Source organism: Nilaparvata lugens, chromosome X (genome assembly GCF_014356525.2).
Source record: "Nilaparvata lugens isolate BPH chromosome X, ASM1435652v1, whole genome shotgun sequence".
Taxonomy (NCBI): domain Eukaryota; kingdom Metazoa; phylum Arthropoda; class Insecta; order Hemiptera; family Delphacidae; genus Nilaparvata; species Nilaparvata lugens.
The window spans coordinates 79,805,214-79,829,946 of NC_052518.1; the positions used below are offsets into that span (position 1 = coordinate 79,805,214).

General features: G+C 36.8%; 1 protein-coding gene across 2 annotated transcripts in view; it reads left to right on the forward strand.

Annotated features, from left to right (window-relative positions):
- LOC111049437 (heterogeneous nuclear ribonucleoprotein 87F) overlaps nucleotides 1-24,733 on the forward strand; it is a 56,483-nt gene that overhangs the window by 19,771 nt on the left and 11,979 nt on the right. Inside the window, exon 8 of one of the 2 annotated variants that reach the window (XM_022335510.2) lies at nucleotides 18,453-18,996. The exons of the other annotated variant lie outside the window; for it this stretch is intronic. The gene's annotated coding sequence lies outside the window, so the exon portion shown is untranslated. Of the gene's footprint in view, nucleotides 1-18,452; nucleotides 18,997-24,733 lie in introns of those variants that run through there. 2 annotated transcript variants of the gene reach the window in all.

Here is a 24,733-nt window from a genome sequence, read left to right on the forward strand (position 1 = left end):
TGGGCAAATTTCATTTTTTCTCTGATTCGTCGAAAATGAAATTACGACTGACTTCCCCCCATTTAGAAGAAGGTTCCTGTCATTGAGAAATTTATTCATAAGAGAAAGGTCAGTTGCGGATGTCTCTTCTACACTTTGCAATGTATTACCTGAGAAGATGACATTAGCGTCATCTGCATAGAGACACAAAGTAGCTTGCTCTTGGAAAACTCTAGGCAACCCCTTGATGTAACAGATAAATAACAGCGGGCCCAATATTGTCCCCTGAGGCACACCATAATTCAAATGTCCAATGTTGGAGCGATATTTGTTTTTGTAGCGCAGCGTTTCAGTTTCATCTATATGTTCAATCTCTACGAATTGCTGCCTATCTTTCAAATAGGAGGAGAACCAAGCACGCTCCTTTACGTCCACTCCCAGGGTGTTTAATGAGTCTATCAACATATCATGCCTCACACTGTCGAAAGCGCGGCTCATATCTAAGAACGTACCTATAGTTTTATCTCCCCTGTCTATAGCACTTATGATAGAATCGATGAAATCCACTCCGGCTGTTACCGTGGATTTCCCCGATCGGAAGCCATGCTGCTCCTTGTCTATTAAATTATTTTTTTCCAGGTATCCCATCAATTGAATATACACTACCCGCTCAAATATCTTTGAGAAAACAGATAAAATCGATATTGGTCTAAAACATGCTGGATCCTTGACATTACCCTTTTTGAATATAGGAAATACCCGGGCTATCTTCAAAGTATTTGGAAAGTGTCCAGATATTAAGGATGAGTTTATCAAATGACTCAGGGGTTTGATAATTGCAGGTAAGACTGCTTTAACAACCGTGATTGGGATGTCGTCCGGCCCTGAGGAAAGTTTATTTTCGAAAGACATTATTATCTTTATCAAGTCTGACTCAGAAATATAGTCGAATTTGAATTTAAGAGTGGAATCACAGTTTTGATGATTGGATGTGTTTATAGGTCTTACAAATTTATCTACTGCTGTCACAAAAAAGTCATTAAAACAATTACTAATGCTAGTAGGATCTTTTAGAAGATTTCCATTGTCTTCAACACACATATTTGAATGGTTATTTACTTTGATTCTACCAACTTCTGAATTTATAAGGTTCCAAGCTAATTTATTTTTATTTTTTGAAATAGAAACTTTATTGTCAAATGATCTCTGCCTACACCTCTCTATACTATGATTAAGATCTCTCTTCCTAAATTTAATCTCATTTTTCAAGTTTTCGCTTTTAGTATGTCTGTACATTTTTTCAATCTCTAGCAATTCATTCCTCTTCCTATCCACCTCCACGCTCGACCATTTTCTTTTATTTGGTTGTTTCTCAGTGATATAAAGTTTTGGAAAATTTATATTGAAATGATACAAAAAAGTTGTGATAAAAACATCATATTTTAGCATCACTGGAGACTGGTAAACCTTCATCCAATCCAATCTTAGCAGATCCATAAAAAATACATTTAAGTTACCACTGTCAAATTTCCTGCACAATTTACGAATTGGTTTTTGGTGAATAGCATTCTTAATATGAATGATCTCAAACAGCTGAGCATCATGGTCAGATATGTGAGTGATAATTCCAGAAACTCTTAAATTGTCGTTATTAATATTTGTTATAAAATTATCAATAGCTGTTTCAGATGTAGCTGTGATTCTTGTCGCAAAATCTACTTTATAAGTCATGTTGTACATTTTAAGAACATTGATGAATTTATTATACACATTATTTTTCTCTAAGACATTAATATTAATATCACCAGCCAATATAACATTCTCGTATTTATTGCACAAAATTTCCAACAAGATTTCAAGTTTTTCAAAAAATGGTTCTAAAAAACAGTGTTGAGGCGTTCGATACAAGCATGCCAACACAAACGAGAACTTATTCATTGAAAATTGAGATAAGCAACACTCAAACTCTTTCTCGCTAGTGATCGACTGTATTGCCGGCAAGATCACAGGCTTACAATTTGAATAGATTTCATTTTGAACCAGAATCATAACTCCACCCCCCACATTTTTCGATCTACAGAATTGAGAACTTATCTGATAATGGGGTACATTCAAGCGAGTTATTTCAGCCTCTGTCATTTTATGCTCAGAGATAGCTAATATCTCAGGCTTTAGCTCCTCCAAGGTAATTCTCAACAAGTCTAAGCGTGAGGGCAAGTGTCTGGGCACTTTCAAAAGGGCACATTCTGGTGTAAAATCGAGATTCTATCATTCGCCTTTTGAGATACATTAGTAGCTGGGTGCGAGTGAGGTGTCAAATTGTCAAGAGGAACATTAATATCCATTGCTAAATTCAATATAGAAGTATTGTGTTTTTTAGAAGCTTCAGTATTATTCATCTCAAAATTTTCAGACCCTGTCAGACGGGAGGTATGCGGATAATTACAATCGGAGTAGACTAATTGATTAAAATCTGAATTAGATGGGGCCCTCTCCGATGTGAGGCAGTTTAAACTAAAAAAGAATTATGTAGTGGAATAGCAGAATATGGATTTGTATTTATGAAATTACTTTGCACGCACTCGATAATACTATCACTGATCATTTGTTTACCGAACTTATTGAGATGCAAGCCATGAGTTGTATGAAATCTCCTCCCCAAATGACTCATATCAATAAACTTACAATTAGGAAACAGATTACATATTTTCTTAATAGCAATATTAGTCTCTTTAATCAGTTTGTTGACGCAAGACCAGTCCGCCAAATCGAAGCGATGTGGAATCGAGATCACGACGACGCTGGTTCCATAGAGAGCCACCAGACTCCTTCGTAAAGCAATCAGAACGTCCTTGGCTTCATTTCTACTGACGTCATTGGTACCCCCTTGAATCACCAACACATCATTCCCGCCAAAATCCGTCAATCCATCCGGCATGACATCAAGAAACCTGGCCCCAGGCTTCACAAATGAAGTGAAGTTCAAGTTGCTTTTCCTCTTGAAGTGTCTTCCGACATCTCTACCCTGGCTGTCAGCGTAGTGGTGAACCGTGAGACTAGGATTGGCTGGACTGGGTTCACACTCTTTCGAAACTACAGCATCACTATCGACATTTGAATTTGAAATGCTTGTTCGACTTGGTTTAATTCCATTACTCGACTTGGTTTGTTTGCTACCATTATTCATGGATTTATAACGCAAGCTCTTATTTTTATTAGAGCTATCTCTTAACAAGCTGTTCTCATTCCTCAGAGCATTGTTGTCAGCCTCCAAGGTTTCAATTGTCACTGACATTGCTCTTAGCTGACTTTTAACATCTCCATTCTCTCTTTCAAATTCCAGCGTTACTGACTTGATCTGTTCCTTCTGTGTTTCAACTTGTTTCTGAAGAGATTCAATTTGCATTTTTAAGTCTTGTGAATACGCAATCATATCATCACGCTGCTGTAGAAGCTCTATTGCACGTAAACTAGGCGATTCATTGTTTGAGACTGTTCTTGCTGTTGGTGTGTTGACACCCATATCGCACATTGCTCGTTGAGGTGAATAAATACCCTTACAACTGACAGGAGTGGATGGCAACTTATCCGTGCACAGAGGAGTTGATTGTCTGACAGAAGAGTCATTGATCACGGTGCTTGCGGAGGCCAGATCAGGAGCTGGATGATCATGCTTCCCGCTTGTTTCTAAAACTGTATGAACCTGGGCGTTTGTTTTCAAAGTATATGGACAGCCATTGTTTAGACATCTCCACGAAACTCTTCCGTCTAGCATTGTACGTTGTTTTCTGAATTTGAACCCGTTGACCTCTATAGCATCGTTACCCCTTTGTGTTGAAGATCTATTTATTGTTGGGAACATACTTAAAATATATTACAGTAGTAATTGTGCGGTGTTCTTATTCTGTGATTCAAAACTTTATTTGATGCCCGATCTATAAAGTTCGTGCAAGTGAAGTATCAGAGAGAAAGGAAAACTGGAAGGAAAATTGACAAGTGCCGAGAGAGCTATCAAGGCGGTAAAAGGAAGCTCCTGATAGGGTAAAGGGAAAGGAAACAATATATTAAAGGCCTTGTAGCCACGTCAGTTTGCGAAAATCACAAGAGCGAGATATAGCTTTCAAGTAGATGAAATTAATTTAAAGTGCCGCACTTTGTTGTCATGGTTACACATAAATAAGATCTGTAGTTATATAGTATATATAAGTAGGTAAACAAAAAACAGCTGGTGAATCTACTTCACTACAGTCAGCAGTATAGATAACACTATTGAAAACAGTTTATCGCGTTATCTATAAGATTAGAGCCAACACCCTTTCTATCACAACTTAAGCTATGTCAATAGCAGTTACGATGGAATCGTAGAGAAGACGAACCACTCAGTCAAATCGAGACGACAAGAAATAGCACGTGTATGCCAGTGTTGAAGAAAAATGGAGTCAAAGTGTTCAAATAATAATGAACGAGAATTTGACATTGACTTTTCTAAAACACTGACACAATTTCCACTTGACACTGACGTGCGCGAAGTCGGCTGAGAAACAACGCAATTCACACGCTGCTGATGACAGAAGTTGGAGACATGGCCGGGATTTCCGCAACGGTGACATAACCATTGCTTAGCTGGACAATTCTGTGGTGAATGACGGACGAATCAGGAATGACATCTTTTCCGTTGATCTGGACCTTGACCTTGGATAGGCCTAGGTGACTGCGAGCGATAACGACCCCCAGGAATGGAGCTCGAGCGATAAGAACGCTCGCCGGATGCACGGCCCCCATGCGGAGATGTAGAACGGCCCCTATGCGGTGATGAGGGGCGATAAGACTGCATGTGCGCTCCATGGCTAGTATAACCTGACCTAACATCATAGGGTGATGACGGCAACTCGCCTGGTTGCTGGTGAAGGTTAGAATTCGCCAGATTGACGGGGGCGTAGACGAATCAGCATAAGAGTCAGACTTAGAACCAGCGATAAAAATTGTTGACTTTTCCACCGCCTCCATCTCATACACAACACTGCAAGCATCTTCAAAAGTAAGCGAGTCTTTTTCTGATAGAAGCCTACTAACCATAGTGGTATTTAGTAGTCCTGAGACAAGACGGTCTCGAAGCGCCTGATTTAAAAAAGTTTCGTATCGACATTTGTGAGCCAACGTTTTTATTTCGGAAATATAGTCTTGTAAAGATTCCCCTACCTTTTGTTTTCGCAGGTTGAAAGTGTAGCGTTCTGGAATTATTTTGCACTTAGCGACGTACTTATTATGCAAAGCAGTAACACATTGTGCGTACGTAGCTTTGTCGAGCTCTACGGGCGCAAGCAAAGTTTTCAATTCTGCATAAACAGAAGGCTGGAGATGAACAAAGAAATGACTTTTTTGCAACTTATCGTTCTTCACTTCATTTATATGAAAAACAATTCAAGACGTTCGACATACAAATCAAAGTTTTCGACCTCTCGATCAAACACTGGTGGTTTAGACACGTTGACAGACGTTAGAATAGTGTCCAAAAATACAAAAATCCGTTAGATAAGAACTGGTCAGATGCAATAGGTTCACACATAGATCAGACCACATAATTAAACAGACAGTTCAGCATGAAACTGGACACTATGAACACGAAAAAAATAACAGAATCGTTCAGCAAGGACACAAAAACCGTTAGACGCCATTGTTCTAGGCTATTGTAACTATAGTGCGGTCCACGTTATAATGACAGTATTTGATCAACTTTGGTTTTGCTATCCTAGTTTATCATTCGACAAAGCCGGTGGTACTATCCTTTTCTAGGTCCACAACGATGCCAATTATGTTTTTGACAGTGTAGAAATATAATTAATTAATGCAGAGAATCGGTATCGCTATTCTTCTATCTTTATCCACTGCCATTATAACGTGGACCTCACTATAGGGCTAGCCATATTTCACGATATCCAGTTCACAACGCATAATCACACAACTAATCATCCACGTATCCTCGTCGCCAGATATTATGTTGTACTTAAACAATAACAGTAAACAACCTGAACATCTCAAATGTCTACAAACCACCATCAATAGCCTGGCCAAGCCCCCCTCTTCAAACTTTTCAGCATCCTTGGTTGGCGTTAGGAGACTTCAATAGCCACCATACTGACTGGGGGTACAATAATAGTGATTCAAATGGCTTCTTGCTTAAGAACTGGGCTGACTCTAACAACTTGTCACTTATCCATGATCCTTAACTGGGCGGATCGTTTCTGTCAGCTAGATGGAACCAATTTTACAATCCAGACCTGTGTTTCAGCACCCAGAGTGCTGACCTAACATCTGATCATATAAAGCCTATTAAAATAAGGAACTTCCCAAGAAGCCAACACAGAGCCATCATTTACACATATGGGCTGGAAATTCCCATTATAGAGTCACATCCAGTGCCAAGATGGAACTTGAAAAAGGCAGACTTGGAAAAATTCTCTGTTATACTTGACGCAACTGTGAGATGGATCCCTCCCAAGTGTGAAAATTACAACCGATTCACAGGTGCAGTTTTGACAGCTGCAAAGGAATCAATCCCCAGAGGATTCCGCAAAAAGTATATTCCGGGATGGGATAATCACTGCTCTGACTTGTATGACAGGTATAAATTGGATGGAGACCAAGAAACAGCCGAAGAGCTCCTTCGGGCTCTTGATAGTGCAAGGCGAGCTAGATGGATTGAGAAAGTAGAATCTCTGGACTTTACAAAATCAAGCATCAAGGCATGGTACTAATTGCGTAAGCTTGGATCTGCAGCTAACAACTCTAGGAAAAGAAATGGAGCTGATCCCAATGAAATTGCCTCTCACCTAGTCCAATTGACTAGAGGAAAACTGACCAAGGAAAACAGAAGCAAAGTGAGCAAGTCTCTGAAACAAGGAAGCGTATAGTCCGAGATCTGCCTGCTGGTGCTTTGGAGGATCCATTCACCACGGATGAAATTGAGATTGCTGTCAGAAAGATGAAGGCACAAAAGGCACCAGGCATTGACGAGATACTCCCAGAAACACTGTGGGAAAGGTGCAGTCAGATGGCTAAGAGGAATGTTCTCTGAAATGATCAGGAATGGCACTCTCCCTGCTATTTTTAGAAGAACAAAAATTATTGCCATCCTAAAACCAGGGAAAGACCCAAATAGCCCTGCAAGCTATAGGCCAATCGCACTTCTTAGTGTTGTCTTCAAGCTTTTTGAGCGCCTCTTGCTGAATAGATTACAGCCGATTATCAATACTGTTGTCCCAGTGACTCAGGCTGGTTTCCAGCCAGGGCAAAGTTGTGAGGACCAGGTGCTGGCTCTGACATCTGCAATTGAAACTGGCTTTGACAAGGGTGACAAAAGCATTGCTGCATTCCTGGACTTATCTGCAGCCTATGACACCATATGGAGAAAGGGCCTCCTTCTCAAAATCTCAAGGATTGTCCCAAGCCTCAAAATGATTAATATCATTGGTGAAATCCTCAGCAACCGGTACATCAAGGTGTTCTCTTCAGGAAGCGAAAGTAGCTGGAGGAGGCTATCAGATGGATTACCACAAGGCTCTGTACTGGCACCAATATTATTCAACCTATACATAGCTGATCTGCCTGAGTTGAAGTCCCAGGTGTTCACTTATGCAGATGATATAGCACTCCTTTCTGGGAGAAGTAGATTTGGTGAAGCTGAACTGGATTTAACTGGAGACCTTGATAGGCTGGATAAGTTTTTTGAGGAATGGAGGCTAAAACCCAATCCTGACAAAACGGTTATAACACCATTCCATCTGAGCAACAAGCATGCCCGTTATGTGCCAAAGATCCATTTCAGGGGGCAGTTGCTAAAGTGCAAGGAATCACCCAAATATCTTGGTGTGACACTAGACCGGACCCTCACTTTCAAGAAACACATAGAAAAGACTGCTCAAAAACTCCAGACAAGAAACAACCTGATTAGCAGGCTAGCTGGCACTACTTGGGGTTCTTCTGCAAATGTGTTGCGCACTAGTGCCCTATCACTTGTCTTTGCACCTGGTGAATATTGCAGTGCAGTATGGGCCAGGAGTAGCCATACCAACAAAGTTGACACTCAGCTGCGCAGGGCAATGCGTATAATAACTGGTACCTTGAAGTCTACTCCAGTGGAATGGCTGCCGGTTCTAAGCAACATTGTCCCCTCACACATAAGAAGAATGAGTGCTTTACTGAGAACATGGTCAACTCTGCAGGGAAAACCACATCTCCCCATTCATCAATAGAAGCACACACAGGAAGACTTCCTTCAAGAAAGCCCCCTTGGCAGTTAGCTAAAGAGCTATCAGACTGCTCATTCAGCCAATCAGGCAACTGGAAAAGAGAGTGGGAGGAATGTGTTTTGAGAGCATCTTTCAAGCCTGAGGATCCAACACTGAGACTCAATGTTTTTGAGCTACCTCGCCGCACCTGTCTTCGTCGAAATCGCCTAATTACTGGGCATGGCAGATGCGCTGACCTGCTACACAAATGGGGATGGGTTGATTCTCCAGCTTGTGACTGTGGTGCTGCTGTGCAGAACATCGACCACATAATAAATGCATGCCCCAGAGCCTTCAATGGAACATCTGAAGATATTTTCAATATGACGGACCACGCTAAGGCGTGGGTAGAAAACCTAGACATTTCTTTGTAATTAGAAATTTAGATCATGATCGACAAAATATATATGTACCTTCAACTTCAAGCAATACGATATATATATCTATACAAGATTATTGCTATATATATATATATATATATATATATATATATATATATATATATATATATATATCGTATATATATATGTTGTACTTGGAGATGAATAAAATGCTGAGTTAGGAAGAACAGATTAATATTTATTCCAAACTTTCTCAAATTATAAGACACAGACACACCATTCGACCATACGACAAGACATGACGTCACACACTGAGCAGGCTGCCAACATAGCAGTATTGAAGAGAACTTTTGGTTTTCTTTTAAGGGTCCTACAGATGTCTGATTGTAGGTACCCTAAACTCTGTTTCTCGATGTTGTTGGACTGTGCACTGGATCAGAACAATATACATGGAGCCTCGGGATGGTTGTCTCTTCTTCAGAAGACGTGCGGTGATCAGGGTATCGTGATTGCATGGGGAGATAGGGCTGACCTCTTTCACAGGTTGAAAGCTGTAGAGGGAATCTTGTTCAGAAACTACGCAGATAGTTTGTATGCGGAAGATGTAGAAGCAGCACTTAGCTCTATGAATTGCCCTCACTAAAGAGAATTAAATGCCAATTTCAAGATGGGTGAGCAGCTTGGATTCCAAATGCCCATTGTCAAAGTCCCTTGTATCACTCAATTGCGAATGGCCACTAATGTATCTATAAACTTGTATGTTAATAATAGAGGCACAAAATTGAACTGTATGTCGAATTGTGCTATTTGTAATATTCGTGAGAGAGAAGATATAGAACATTTCTTAGTACGCTGTCCAATGTATAACTCTATTCGTTCCTACTTTCTGGGCGAATTCATTCAAAATGTTGTGTCAGATGCCGACAAAGTAATGGTACTTCTATCAAATTTGAGTGAGAGGAAAATAAATAGAGTAAATAAACTGCAGAAAAATTAAAATTCGAGGAGGTTCATGTATTTTTGTAAGCAATGAATCCATCAAAAATTTTAAGATTAGAAAAAATTTAATTGCTCAAGCTGTCGAAAGTAATTTTGAAATCTCCGCTGTACAATTGAAATTGAAAACGATGTATCAAAAAATAATATTCTTAAGCGTCTACAGAGCCCCAAATACTGATTTCGATGTATTTATTGAGCTACTCAGGGCCGTTCTTTCCAGAGTCTTAAAAGAGAAAGGAAAATTAATTTGTCTTTGCGGCGATTTTAATGTAGATTTCTGTAAAGAAGACAGAAACAAAAAAGTTTTCAAAAATCTTATTATCAACGTTTAAATTGAACAAAGTGACAGATGGCCCAACTCGCATAACAAGAACAACAGCTACTGAAGTTGACTATATAATATCTAACTACCCGCCGGCTCTGTGTTCCAGTGAGTTAATACCTTGTTCCTTCTCCGATCATCATGGAAGTAGTGTCAAGTTTAGTTTAGAGCGATCAAAGTTCAATTCTAATAAAAATATTACATCTAAAAGTGGAAGAAGAAAGATTTTTCGTGTCATTGATCCATTAAATATTGATGCTTTAAACTATGGGCTATCGAAAGAGAATTGGCATAGTGTTTATGATTGTAATAACGTTGAAGATAAGTTTAATAATTTTATGACAATTTATGTTAACCATTGTAATAGTTCGGTTCCGGAGAAGTCAGCAAGCGGTGCAAGAAATAAAGATCAGCTTTCTTGGATTACAACAGGCATAAGGATATCGAGTGAGAGGATGAAAACTCTGAGCACACTTTTAAAATCTCCCTCCTTTAGTGACTCAGCGACCTATATCACCTCAACAACAGAACTTAGATATTTCAACTTAGAAACTCATTTCAAAATTTACAGAAACACATACAGAAAAGTTTTGAAAGCAGCTAAGAAAATGGCCGCCACTGCCTTCATAAATAAATCCTCAAATCAAGCTAGAGCCATCTGGAAATTAGTTAAATTCGAGTCGACAAAGAACAATAATTATTCAACTTCAGAGACTTGTATTGCTGATGAAACAGGAAATATCAAAACCGGAAAAGAAGCTGCCAATTTACTGAACAATTATTTCATAAACACACCACTTGAAATCCAGAATTCACATTTAGAAAAGAATGGCATGGATGATTTTCTATCAGTATTTAACATTGCCGGTAACCAAAGACATACGAAGTTTACAGATTTCGATACATTGAGCTGTGAAGAACTTAGAGGAATAATCAAATCTCTAAAAAACTAGAAATCCTACGACTGTTACAACTTATCGAATTACTTAGTTAAAAAATCAGCAGAACATATCCTCAAGCCACTAACATTTATCTTCAATAGCTCCATGAAAGCGGGTATCTAAACTGAAATTATCGAAAATAATTCCTGTTTACAAAAAAGGCAATCAAGAGCTTCCTGAAAACCATATACCTATTGCTAATACTCCTATATTTCTAAAAATCTTTGAATATGCCGTGCTAAGACGATTAAGAAAATACTTTAAACAAATAGACTTACTGTCTTCCAACCAATTTGGATTCCGGCCACAAATGATGCTCTCTTCTCTTTTGTAGATGAAGCATTATCATTTGTTGATAAAAAATTCAAAGTGAATGGTTTGATAGCCGATATCTCAAAGGCGTTCGACCTTATCAATGTAGAGATCATGTTAAAAAAGCTGCAATTGTATGGATTCGATGGCGCCGTGTTCGGATGGTTTTTTCCTACCTCAACGAAAGGTATCAGCAGGTAGTCATTGACTCTCATACCCATGAGTACCATTCAGAATGGATGAAGACGAGAAGCGGGGTCCCCCAGGGGTCAGTACTGGGTCCCCTGCTTTTTATTATATATATTAATGACTTGCCATCATACCTTGAACCAGCTAAAAGTGTATTATATGCTGACGATGTGAGTATTCTACTGAAAAGCAGCAGTCAGTCCAATGTGGAATTGTAGAGTAAGACTGCCCTTATTAATTTAGAAAAATGGCTATCTTCTAACATGCTGTTGTTAAATACCAACAAAACTAAAGAAATTCCATTCCGAACTACCAGAAAAAATAATTTAAGTATCAGAGACTATAAAATAGAATCCGTGAATGATATAAAAGTTCTTGGAGTGGTGATTGACTCTGACCTTTCTTGGAGACCTCACCAAGAATACCTCAAAAACAAACTAAACTCAGCAATTTTCGTACTGAAAAATTTGAAAGCTATTTTGGACTCCAGGGCTCTTAGAAGTGTTTATTTCGCACTGTTTCACTCACACCTGACCTACGGCATTATTTTTTGGGGAAATTCAAGTTGCGTAGTTGAAGTGTTCAGAATGCAAAAGTGGGCATTGAGAGTGATGATGGGAGAATCAATTCGAACAAGTTGTCGTCCCCTTTTCAAAAAACATCAAATTCTCCCATTCCCAAGCCTATATATTTTTGAAACAATCTGCTTCATTAAGAAAAATCTACACGAATTTAATACAGGCGGAACATTCCATCAATACCCAACAAGATATAGGAACAACCTAAGAGACGACACACACCAGACAACCATTATGAGCGAAGTGTTAGGAGTTCTGGTATTCGGTTGTATAATTTATTGCCAGCTCATATAAAAGAAATGACTGGTACTAAATTCAGAGATCATTTAAAGAAGGAGCTGCTGTCCATATGCGCGTACTCAAGTGAAGAGTTCAGAGAGTACTACGAGCGTCGAGATGGGGTTTAGAGAGAATAGAAAAAAATGTATCGACTTTTCATGTACCTATTTATGTTCTCAGTCAGCGGTTAGACACCGAAGTGGTAACATGTAGAGAGTGTTTAATAGTATTTCAGTAATAGTATACATAGTTATAGTAGTGTCGTTTAGTGTAGTTTAGTGTCGTTTACTATATTCAATAGAACAATAGGTTTGCTTACGCTGGAAAAATAGAGCCGGCTGTGAGTGGAAGTAGTACGCATGTGCGCGCTCGCGTCCGTACGTTCGCGTCGCCTGCCGCGGTCGGTCACCTCGCGAAAAACCAACTGGCGAGAAAAAACTGCTGAGCCGTCGTAATAGTTATATTAATCAGAATAATGAATGGAAAGGAATGGAAACTAGTTAAACCTTCGACTTTCTTAATTCCAGAATTTGAAGAAGTTGAAGATAATAGCTGCAATTCATCACCACCACCATCAAACACCATGAATGAAGGAGATACATCACCAGAAAAATTCATTCAACCAGACCAGCTTAAAACTCCGGCAGAGCAAATACTATATAATGCATGGAAGGAAGCTGACAATAGGATGCGAGTAGCAGAAAGTAAAAACAACATGTTTGAAAAAAAACTGGAAGAACTTCAAATCAAGCTGTGTCAGTTAGAGAGCGCTAATTTCAACTCGGCCCCTGCAGCTTCCAACAATTTGAAAGTTGTAGAGAGTAGTAAGTCGGATCAACACAATTAAGAAAAATCAACCAAAAGGTGGAAAATCTGATAATGTTAAAAATGCATCACGTAGTACTGGTTACTGTACAGATGAGGAGGAACTTGCCAAGGAGACGGAGTGGGTGAGAGTGAAAAATGGGAGATCTAAGAAGAGGAAGCTGAATACTTCACTTTCGCCTCCATCACAAGAAAAATCACCTCCACTCTATTCAAGAAATAAGCGAAATGCTTCTTCAAATAAAGAGAATAAATCGAAAGATGACACTGGACATGAACAGTTTTCCACCAACAATCAACAGTCAAATAAAATTTTGAAACCACCACCCATCATATTATACAATATTCAAAATTATCAAGTTATCTATAAGATTCTAAATAAAAAAATGGAGAAAAATTCTTACAAGGTGACTTTACTGAATAATGATAGTCTAAAACTCAATGTTAACACAGAAGAGAATTACAGATTAGCTACGGCAGTGCTGAACGAAGAAAATATGAATTGGTCTTCGTTTGAAAACAAACAAACTAGACCTATTAGAGTAATTGTTAAGAAATTGCATAGCACTTGCGATCCAGGTGATATAAAGGAAGAACTTCAAGAGAAAGGATTTAAAATTCTGGATGTTGTAAACATACTGCAGTGGAAGACTAAAGAACCACTTCCAATTTTCATGCTCACTTTTGATAATTCAGAGAATATAAATAAAATTTATGAAATCCATGCAATCATGGGCATGAAAATTGAGGTTGTGCCAATTAAGAAGCCGAAATTCCTACCCCAATGCAAAAATTGCCAAGCCTGGGGGCATACTAAAAAATATTGTAGGAAAGATCCCAGGTGTGTGAAATGTGCCGGTCCCCACCTTACCACCAGCTGTACAAAGCCAAAAGAAGAAAAAGCAAAGTGCTACAATTGTGGAATGGAACATCCAGCTAATTATAGAGGGTGTCTAGTGGCACAAGAACTGCAAGCACTTCGGAATAAGAAGAAACAACCAAAAACCAATGAGGGAAATAAAACTACTGTGCCTCAAAGGGTATTAAGAGATGCTCGAGTTATTGAGAATCAGTCTTATTCGGATAGAGTAAAACAAGTCCCAGTTAACAAAATGAATGAGAAAACCCAACTTATATCGCAGAGCTTAGGTGAAGATTTAGGATTGAATATAGCCTCTCAACTCCAATTAATTCTTGAAAAGCTAGTTAGGCAGGAGCAATTCAATAAAACAATTCTTTCTAGACTAGAAAAACTAGAAAATACTACAGTGAAAGAAAGCACTTACAAGAAATATGGAAGGTAGATTTAGAATAATGACATGGAACGCCAACGGTCTATTACAGCATAAAGATGATCTATTGGCAATTCTAATTGAACAAAAAATTGATGTTTGCCTAATTTCAGAAACACATTTCACAAAGCAATCATATCTGAAAATGAGAGGTTACAAAATATATCATGCAGTACATCCCCAGAACAGTGCTCGTGGAGGAAGTGCGGTGATGGTTAAAGAAGAATTAATTCATCATGAGTATAAGAAAATAGAATTGCAAGAGTTCCAGTCGATTTCCGTAAAAGTGAAACTTACATGCCATTCGAGTGGAATGATAACGATCGCAGCTGTCTACTGCCCTCCTCGATTCAGCTTAAAGAAACCAGATTACTGTGATTTTTTAAGAAATTTCACAGGAAAATTCATCATCGGTGGAGACTTCAACTCGAAGAATACTAGATGGGGCTCGAGACTAACCACAACCAAAGGGAAGGAGTTACAACTGGCCGTTGATGAATACAACTGCGAAGTACATTCGACAAGGAAGCCAACTTACTGGCCAACAGATAGAGCTAAGATCCCAGACCTGTTAGACTTCTTCATCACAAAGTACATATCACCCAACACTATAGAGGTTGAGGAAGAATTTGATCTTAACTCCGATCATTCACCAATTGTCCTTACAATCCATAGCTCTGCTGTGAAAAAACCCGGAGCACCACAACTAATAAATAAATATACAGACATAGAATCATTAAAGCACATGATAGAAAATAAAATTGATTTAGACACATCTCTACAAACGACTGAAGAGCTGGAAAATGAAGTACAAGAGTTTGTAACGAGCATTCAACAATCTGCATGGGAAAACACTCCCCCACTTCAGAGTAAAATTAAAGGTAATTGCTACCCCCAAGTAGTAAGAGAGCTGATAGCAGAAAGAAGAAGAACTAGAAGAATCTGGCAAACGACAAGAGATCCAAGAAGTAAAATAGAACTGAATAGAATTACACAGAACTTGAGAGGAGCAATACATGAAATAAAACAGCAAGAGATTAACACTTACCTGGAGGAACTAAGTAATGAGGCCAGTACCAACTACTCACTATGGAGAGCGACAAAGAAAATAAAGAGACCAGTGGAACAAGTGGCACCAATAAGAAAAGAAGATGGAACATGGGCTCACAGCAGTAAGGAAAAAGTGGTTTTGTTTGCAAACCATCTTGAGAAAACATTTACTCCTCATGATGATAGAGTGCTCAATGATGGAATAAATGTAATCATACAGCCAATACTTTTGGATAATATCCCTCCAACATCGCCAAGAGAAGTTAAAAAAGAAATAAATAATATGGCAAAGAAGAAATCACCCGGATATGACCTCATAACAGGAGAAATACTTCAACATCTTCCTAGAAAAGCAATTGTGAAATTGAGTCATATTTTCAATGCAGCTTTCCGTTTAAAGTACGTGCCAAGTTTATGGAAAGTAGCCGAAGTAATAATGCTACCTAAGCCCGGAAAGTCACTAAATGAAGTAACCTCTTATAGACCAATATCACTCTTACCGGTACTATCAAAACTTTTTGAAAGATTACTGTTGGCAAGATTAAAACCAATTCTACAGGATAAACAACTTATACCTTCTCACCAGTTTGGATTCCGTAGTAAACATTCAACAATTGATCAAGTACACAGAATAACAGATGTAATAGAAAGATGCCTTGAGGAGAAAAAGGTATGTTCTACTGTCTTCTTGGATATTGCCCAAGCTTTCGACAAGGTTTGGCATGAAGGCTTGTGCCATAAATTAGAACAAGTCCTACCCGCAGCATATAGCCAATTATTGAAGTCCTACCTGGACGAGAGATATTTCAGAGTGAAGCTGGATGATGAATATTCTACACTAAGGCAAATTAAAGCTGGTGTACCCCAAGGAAGTGTGCTAGGGCCAGTTTTGTATACACTGTACACTAGTGACATTCCAAAGCCAGCAGGAGTCACTATAGCTACATTTGCAGATGATACTGCTATTCTCTCAGTCGCAGAAGATATTGAGGAATCTACAGAAAAGTTACAAAGAGCAGTTAATGAAGTAAACACATGGACAAATCATTGGCTAATTAAACTAAATGATACCAAGTCTGTACATGTGAATTTTACTAATAAAAGAATTCAATATATTCCAGTATATATAAATGAGAAAGTCATTCCACATGCTAATACTGCCAAATATTTGGGTATGACGCTGGATGTCAAGCTCAAATGGAAAGCACACGTCAAGAAGAAAAGGGAAGAACTAGGAATTAAATTCAAAAAGATGTATTGGTTGCTGGGAAGAGGATCCAGGCTGTCCATATACAACAAAATTCTACTATATAAACAGCTACTGAAACCAGTATGGACTTATGGCATTCAACTTTGGGGCTGTACTAAACCATCCAATGTACAAATTATCCAACGATTTCAAAATAAGGTACTAAGAAATATTGTTGACGCTCCTTGGTACATCAGAAATGCTGATCTTCATCGCGACCTTCAATTGGAGACAGTCACGAAAGTTATTGAGCACTTTGCGGCCAAGCATGAAGAGAGACTCCACCAGCACGACAATATAGAGGCAATCCAGCTGCTTGATGTTGATAATCTGGTCAGGAGGCTCAAAAGAACAAAACCGCATGAGTTAGTGAAGTGAAATTTGTGTTGTGAATTGATGGCTTGAAGCTGGTGTTAGTGATAGTGAAATGTTCATCCCTTCAAACCAAACAAATTATTATTGGCCTACTAACTTGATTGTATGAAACTATTTTATAGGATACAAACTAGACTAAGTAATTGTAGTCAAAAACTAGACAAACTGAATCATAGGATGAGGTTTGAAAAAGTCTATTTAGTAAAAGTAGTATTATAATGTAATGTTAATGTACCTGTAAATTTTGGTAATATGCTTTGAAATATTGCTTGATCTATAATAATAATTATATTGTTATTTTGCTGTGTTATTAGAGTATTTATTTAAATTATTATTATTCCATTGATGTCTTGATCCAATGTTTCATGTTATAAATTTTCAGTTATGCAGTAGTATTCTATTATTCTTTATTGTTTAATAATCCACATGTAGTGGAGACATTGATAAGAGACATAGAGAGTAAAATCGTGCTCTCTCATGAACTGACACTTTACTTTAGAATTCATTTCTATTGGATGTTATTGTTGGAATTATAGAATAATTGTGCATGTATCTCTATTTAACTGTATTTCTGTATTTGTATGGCTAGTCCGTGAACAAATAAAATGATTATTTATTTATATTGGAATAAATTCATGCAAAACTTTATTTATTCCAACAAGAAAACAATTATTTTACATGCAACACTTTGAGATTTTGAGTAATATTGAATATATTCATAAAAGTTTGATGCTTATTACATAGAGATAATGCTATAATATTCTTAAGTAGTTCCTCTTAGCTGGAAATAGATTTTGGTGGTCGGGAACCCAATGGCAGTACTGAACTAACACATAATTGTGTGTTCACATGCTTACTTGGGTACTTGTATGTTCTATTTACTTCATTATATCATTGAAATAAATGAATTATTTCCATTATCTCAAGATAGAATGCTTTAACTAGCTTTGACAGAATTTTATTTGCTTTTAGCCTTTTAAAGACTAAAAAGTCAGGTTCCAAAAATATTGTGTACTCTTCATAATGATTTTATCTAAACTTCGTCATTTCCTTTGTTCATGTATGAGAGCTACTCCATATCCATATCCCGATCAACTAATGATATTTGATCAGAAAATGATTCTTTAAGCCAATTTATTGTTTAGGTCAGGATGGGGTTTGTTACTTGTTTATACGAGCATAAATTACAGAAAATCTCAACCTAACACAGTTTTTCTCGAATAATTTTAATGATATAGGTCAAACAGTTCGCTATTGTCCTCAATATTACTCATCTCATTCAATCTAAAGCTAATAATTATTATTGTACAATCGACTTTGATAAATTGTAGCAGTAACATAATCTGAGTAGTTAATTTGTAAATAATATTATTATAAGTTAGGACAGGATTAATTATTTGTACATTGTCTATTAATTGATTATTTTATTTTAGGTATGTGCAAGGATAGAAAGAACCGAATGAGAGGAGTGTAGCCTAGGAAAGTGAAAATCATGTTGAGATAAGTACAAGATTGCAAGTCAGGAGTCTCCTCTCCAACTTCCACAGTATATCCGCAGTAAGGTCTCTCATCACTACTAGGAATTTAGCACTTGACCAACGTATTGTTTAATATCTGATTAATATTATAAACAATTTATGTACATGTTAATTTTGTAGTGTGTTCTTTAAAGTCATTTTGTGAACTAAGTCATAGAAAACTTTATTTCCATTGAGTATGTTATGTAATAAGGAATTTTTGTACAAACTTGTATTAGTTCTTATTTTTCTTGATTGTGATTGTGATTAAGACTGTAATTTTAATAATGTGGATTATATTAGATCTTTGTTAAGATGGTAGCTGTTGAAAGTTTCTTTAGTTGTAGGACTTCTCCAAACTGATTTTCATTTAAGTGCAAAAAGGTTTTTGATAACTTTTAACAAATTAACTTTTACAAATTAATGTATAGAGTGAAATAAACTTTCCTTGTCACAATAGTGTAATCATTTTTCTTAGTAGAACATTTTGTTTTTACAGTAGTTCTAAATAGTTGGATTTCCATAAAACATAATGGTTTTATTCGTCACAATTTCAGTACCACAATGGAATGCTTTCCAGATGATTATACCGGTAAAATAATATTTCCAGTTTCTTTCTTGGGCATAGCCTCGAAACTTACCTTGAACTAGCACTCCTGGCAAAACAACCAACCTCATCTCACTAATCAAAAAATGACCGTTCAAAAGACAAATATCTTTTTTTTATTAGTCATAATTATTGAGCCTGATTAATAATCTGAAGTGCGCATGCGCAAGTTTGTGTAAGTCAGTCTAAATTCAGCTCTACATTTTTGAAGTTTTTTTTTTCAATTTTGGTAAATCTTGAATCAGTTTTGTGTGTGATATTACGTACCTTGTAGTGGTGGTTCATTGTTGTAGGCAATTGAAACTTTCGTAAATGGTGTGTGGGCTCTGTTAACTCTAATTTTCGATTCTCGCTGTGTGTTTAACCTAACTTTTGGCCTGTTGTTCTCAATGATTGTAACTGTTGTTTTGTCAAATCACGCTTATTGATGCTGTATACATTAAAGAATGATAACAGATATATATATTGAGTGCAGCATGGTTGGTTCTTATCCGTGCTATTAACTGATTCTCTAGCAGCTCAGCTGTATGAACGTTTGATTGTTGGTGAAATCTCTCGGTTTATAGCTTAGATAAAGTCCCTCATACAAATATATAGATATACACCATAACAAGAGAGTATAGTAGTTTATTCTTGTTTCCGTTCATAGCATTGAGGCGTCACTGGTTGCCGCGGAGTAGCGCTACATTTGAAAATCTGCCTTTCATGCTGTAATAGATATACGCTTTTGACTTCAAATATTTTAGTGTTGTAAAGCCTATCAGCCTATAATCTATTGTCTTTACATGTGTGACGATCAACCTGTGTTTGTTCTGTCCTCAATTCCTTTCCTATATTTGCTTGCTGTTTCAGGAGCTTCCGCTTTGCCGTCTTGATCGCTCTCTTGACATTTTGATTTCCTCTCTATAACCCACATTATCAAAGCTCTTGTCATACCAGGCAATGAATTATTGAAAAGTTTCTTCAAGTTATTTCCGTGTTGGTGTATTCTATTTTATAATTGTTTTTTAATTTGACACTGCAAAATGAGTAAAATGCTGACGAGGTCACTTCGCAGTAAGATTTCTAGATTGTCGAGTGAGGATGGTGGGCACCTGAGCGAGGGACTGATGAGGTTATTGAGTTGGCCATAGAATTACATGGCGCACTCGATGTCATTTCTTCACGCTATTCAAGTGACTCAATAGTTGACGTTGTTCCTCATTTGATTTATACATTGAATCGTCTCGATGCCTACTTGAAAACCAACTCATATTTGCAGTTCAACTTGACAGGTTTCAGAGAACTCTTATCTCATGAAGAAATTAGATGAGGAAATACAAAGGAGAGTCCAGAGCTTTGAAGAATTTTTGAGTATTGAAGAAGAGACGGAAGGGGAAATAAAAAGATTGAGACAAAGGGTAGATGATTTGTTAAAATCTGAGGATAGATTGAAGAAAATTATCAATGAAAAAGATGCCTTAATTGGCGAAAACAGTGTGCAGACAGTAGTGAGTGGGGTAGAAACTGTTAAATGCAAGATTTTTGTTGATGAGTCAACACAAATAAAAACAAAAATCACTTGTCCAGACTGCTCTAATATTCAAACAGAGTTGAAGGGGAAGCAACTAGAATTATTGGAATTGAGGCAACGTCGCTGGGAGGACGGAATTGAGATGGAGGATAAATTTAGGAGGGCAGTCTAGGGACGAAATGCCGAGAAATTAATTTCTGAAGGGTCTGGTGAATCCGTTGAAGGTGCTAAGAAACTAAAATCACAAAATAGCAATCTTGGTAGAAAAACTCATACAGCTAAAATAAAATGTTGCTCTGCCAGTCAAGGAAGGCAGGTTTCTAATATCCATTCAAAGAGTGATTATAAAGTTTTTCATATGATGAAACCGGGTGCTAAATTTGAAAAGGTCACAGAAGAATGTAAAAGTATATGCTCTGATATGGGCAAAAAAGATCTTGCTGTTACCATTGCTGGAACAAATGATATTGCCTGCAACGAAGCTGATGAGTTTATTCGTCGTATGAACGGAGACTTATGGAGTTACAGCATACCAATGTTTCAATTTTCTCAGTGCCACATCGCCATGATCTTCCCAGTTGGTCGTGCATCAACAAGGAGATACAGAAAACCAATGAACGTTTGAAAAACCTATCTAAGCATTTCTCCAACGTTCAGTTCACGGACTTGAGTACTCTAGGTTCCACACTCCACACGGCCTTCACATGAACTTTTTGGGGAACACATTAGTGAAATTATATTGAATATGGCATTTAGACTCAGTGACAGTTCAGAGATGTCTGACCAGCCAATCCCATTGAAACATCAGAATGAAGATAATAATACTTTTTTAGAATAAATCGCACATCTACTAGGAAATCAGCATCCAAGATAGGCTATCAAAGAAGTCAGAGCATGAGTAGACAAGTTGTTCTCAATCGGAGTAGATTAGTTCAGTCAAAAATTGAATTTAAGAATTGCTTATCTTAACATACAAGGGCTTCTTAATGAATATTTAGTTGATAACAAGTTTGACATATTATGTGTAAGTGAGCACTGGTTGCAGTAGGATGAAATTGTATTTGCCAAACTTGATGATTTTTTATTAACTAATAGCTATTCTTTTAAAAATTGTAAATTTATTTTTATGTAAAGTGATTCTGGAGACTGAAATAAAGGCTTTATTTATTTATTCAATAGCTATTGTACAGAGTGTTTCAGAGAAACGGGAGATTTTGAAAGTTGAATAATTTCAAGAAAAACAAATAAAGTTTTTCATATCATTCAATAGTAAAAATGATGCCATTTCAGATTAAATAATAACCGTAACATTTATTTTTTGAAGATGACATCTTTCAGGTGTGTTCCTTTTCTACGCAAACATTCCTGTCGTCTCTTCATCACATTGTCCATGGTTTGACGTAACATTACAACTGGAATTTGAAATCGTTTCTCGAATCTTGGCTGTCAATTCTTCCCTTGTTGCAGGATTAAAAGCCAAGATTCGAGAAGCGATTTCAAATTCCAGTTGTAATTTTACGTCAAACCATGGACAATGTGATGAAGAGAAGAGACTATAGGAATATTTGCGTAGAAAAGGAACACACATCCAAGATGTCATCTTCATAAAAGAAATGTTACGGTATTATTTATTCTAAAATGGCATTATTTTTACTATTGAATGAAATGAAAAACTTAATTTAAAGATTTGTTTTTCTTGAAATTATTTAACTTTCAAAATTTCCCGTTTCTCTGAAACACTCTGTAGAACTATTCATAAGAACGGTGGAGTAGCAATTTTTGTAAATAATGGGTTTCACCCATTGTGTAAAAACTTATCTCTAGATTATCTGTGTACTGAGCGTGATTTTGAAGCCACCTGTATGATTAGCACTGAGTTGAAATTGATTGTAGTGTATCATTATATAGATCACTAAGTGGGGATGCAAAAATATTCCTTTATAAAATTGAGGAAATAATGCTTCATTTTACAAAAAAAAATGTTATAAAGATTTTAAAATAATATTTGGTGGTGATCTCTATTCTGAGTTTGATATTACACAGGGAAAGCAACATGTCAATGATTTAGCAAACCTTTTGCGACAATATTTGATTATCGATTTTTTAATGTCAAGCCAACTAGAGGCTTGTACCTAACGAATTTGCTGTCTCTGATGTCATGACATTCCCCTTCTCTGATCATGACTGCGTTTGGATTGAATTAACACAGAGCATAAGTGATCCTGGTTCTAGAGAGGCCACAATAGTTACAACAAGGCCTTTAACCAATTATGAACTGGCAAATCTTAAATGTTTCATGAACAGTATTGACTGGCGGGAAATCTTGATGAAATCGGATGCTAATGATATGTTTGAATCTGTACTCAATGTAGTATTGTACTTTTTTAACTTAGCAATCCCTATACAGTAATGTCCTTCAGAAAAAACAAAGATTTGACCACCATCAAATATAGAAATAGAAACTGTAAGAAAGCAAATTGGTACATACCTCAATTTGATGAATTGAAAATCCTTTCAAATCTTCCTTATGATAATTAAAAAAAAAACAAACTGAAGACTCTAAACTAATATATTTGAGATGTAGACGCTATACAGAGTGGCAATTGATGAGGCTAAAAAGCGTTCGACGGCACAAATGATTGAGTCCTCTAGAAATAAGTGTAAAAAAGCATGGCAAGTCATAAAGTCGGTGTCTTCATCTAAAAAGAGTCTCATTATGCCACCTGCACCTAATGTCTTGAACAACTACTACTTAAACATAATTGATGATTTAATTTACACAATAAGATTATTAAGCCCTCTCTATCAGCTAGTGAGATGTTGAAAATAACTAATAGCAATAATCAAGATCACAATTTTGAATTCCATGAGGTCGCTCCAGAAGCTCTTATTGAAAGTTTGAAGCCCTCTAAATGTGAAGATTATTATGGCCTTTCAAGCAATATAGTAAAATATATCCAGGACTGTCTAATTTTTCCACTAACTTGCTACATAAAAAATGCTTTTTGGAGGGTATATTCCCCGAAATATTAAAGGTTGCAAAGGTTGTACCAATATATAAAAATGGTTCCGAAGACTCACCCGCTAGTTTCAGACCTATACAAATGGTTCCAGTTTAAAAAAAAAATAATTGAGAAAATTATGCAGAGTGTCCCACCAAGGTTTGTAACAGCCGTTGACCACAGATTCTACACAACATTTCTGACAAAAAATTTTCAGTAAACTTTTTTTCATCGACCTTAGTTTTTGAGATATATGGATTTTTCGATATTTTCAGAATATGCCTACTTCCGGTCATTATATACTCAATAACTCGAAAACTACTGGTCGAATTTCAATTTCAAGGGTATTGTTAGAAAGAGAAAAACATTTCAAACAAGATTAATGTATTTTATCTGTTGTTAGATATTTTGTAGTTTTTTATTAGGGCTTAAACTTGAAAAAATACTATTCTTCAAATTCAAAGTCAAATTTCAAACCGATTTTTCTCCGGGTGATTATAGTGGTTTCAATATTTCGAAAACTTCTCCATTCCATAAGCTTTCGAATGAGTATAAATTCGAAAAGGTAAGTTCCATGATAAGTGTTCAAAACTGCTAATATGTGGAATGAACACCTTCAACATGAAGAAAATCACAAACAACAGTGGTGATCCTAAAAGGGTGAAATCACCTGATTATTGCATTATTTTCTGTAGCACATAGCCTAAATCCTATATAAAATATTAATCATACAATTTTACGAGATCCAACAAAATTTTTTCATAGAATAATAATTCAAAGTAGATGGCAGAATTAAAAAAACTGATGGCAATCATTCAGATGGTAATCAAGTTACATATCATGCGATCAATGCTTACAGGAATTTAAAATATTCACATATTCCGCCTCAAATTGAGAGGTACGTCTTCCATCAACTCGTGAAGCTCATTGACCAGAAAGTCCATATAAACTTCACCATTTATTCTTGCAGGGAAAATGATAGGTGTATTGTATGTGTATTGTGGAAATTTACAGCACCAGTTCTTGTGAACGTACTTTTATCTGTGATCTGTCAATTAAATGTTTGAAACACAAT